Raw genomic sequence first — 1806 nt, 5'->3', positions numbered from 1 at the left:
CGCGGGGGGCGAGCGGCACCGTGGGGTACGGTGGCACCGCAGGGTACGGCGACTGAAGGCTGGCATCGCAGACTGCCTGATCTACCTGCACAACACAGGCTGCTCCCAGCGCACTGTCCCCTCCCCCGGCACAAAGCAGAGCAAATTCCGGCTCAGAACTGCTGACCTCGCCTCTTTCCTCACCCTGCCTGGCCACGAGGCTGCGCCAGGAAAGCATCACCTCCTGCGCCGCTGCTGCAATAATTCCATTCAAGCCCCTTTCATCTCTCCCACAGCAGAATTTTGAGAGGGAAAATCCACCTTTAAATGCTTTTACTATGCCAGCAGGCAAGACTGGGCACTTCTAGTCCTCGACTCCAAGGCCAGCTCTACCCTGAATGATGCCTGCCTCAGCCAAGAGGGATGGTTTTGGCCCCTGTTTGTGGGGAGTTATTAAAGATTTATCCTGCTTCGGCAAAGCTTCCAGAAGAACCTACCACCAAGGCACAATAAATCCAGCACAGTCAGTAAGAACCATGCTGGAATGGCCTTAGTTTGGAGCTAGTCCTTCCAGCAGGGCAACTCCGAGCTCGGGGATCTGCCAGGAGGCACAAACGCACTTCCATCAAAGAAGGGTGGTCCCTCCTCTCCTTCATGGCTCTTGAAACCAGAGCAAGCTGGGCAGGGAGGGAAAAAAATAGCCGGCAATGGGGACAAAGGGATCACTAGGAGAAAGGGTGTGTTGCAACATCACAAAGCACCAGCATCAGCCAGTGGGAGGAAGCACGAGATAGGAATCAAGTCTGGGAGTCTCCTCATGGAGCCATGACATTAGCCGGGACGGGAGATAAGGCAGTTTCGCTTTAACTCAGCGCTTGCAGTCGAGCTCCTTTCCCTGAGGCTGCATCCAGAGGTGGGCAGAACACTTCTGAGAGCGCTCTTTGGGCTGCTGGCCTGATGTGAGGGTTATGCTGCTGCTTCCTGTGCACTGCTGACCTGAGAAAGGCGGCTCCTGGAGATGCCAGCAGGACACAGCCTCGCCTGCGCTCCCACTGCCTGAGCTCAGGGTGCTGCTGAGGGTCTCCAAGGTTCACAGTCTAAACCAATTTCCCTTTTTATGGCCCAATTCAAACCAAAAGATGAATGCACCAGAGCTGAAGACCTGGGAGCTGGTTTAGCAGGTTCACCACCTCTGCCAGAGCCCCGCATGGTGTCATAGACCAGGACACGTCCCCATGCTCACATCTGGCAGAGCAGTGTGTCCCTCTTCACCACACACACACCACCTGGCACATGCTGGGTCACGAGGTAGAAGAACATTTGTGCTGCTTCAGGCTCTCCTCGGCACCAGAGCAGAATCTCAGCCAGGCTCTCCCAGGCTGTGGAGCAAAGCTCAGTCAGCAAGGAAGGAGCCCGGGGACCTGCAAATCTGCCAGGCTGGGAGCGCTGGGCTGGAGCAGCGAGAGCAGCAAGCACAGGAGAGCAAGCAGGTGACGCTTAAAGACGAAGAGGACAGCAGACGCTCTGCGAAGACGTTAACTCCTGCTGCGATGAGAAGTTGAAACTGAAGCTCGGGAGGATCATCTCAACACAGCACGCGCGGTTTTGCTCCTGGTTAAATTCCTGCGGCTTGGTAGACGTTTCCTGCAGATCCTATCAACACGGACTGGATCGTGGCCACCTCCCTCTTCTTCCAGATCTTTTACTTGCAAAGATTCACAGACATTCTTTGGTTGTAACAGAAGTAACGTCATGCTCCTCCAGACAAGGCTGTGCCACCCTCCGTTAAAGGTGTACCTGCGGCTTCGCACGCAGACAGGGTGCGCA

This window comes from Buceros rhinoceros, unplaced genomic scaffold, assembly GCF_000710305.1.
Source record: "Buceros rhinoceros silvestris isolate BGI_N320 unplaced genomic scaffold, ASM71030v1 scaffold41777, whole genome shotgun sequence".
In the NCBI taxonomy this organism is placed as follows: domain Eukaryota; kingdom Metazoa; phylum Chordata; class Aves; order Bucerotiformes; family Bucerotidae; genus Buceros; species Buceros rhinoceros.
This window is presented reverse-complemented; position numbering follows the sequence as displayed.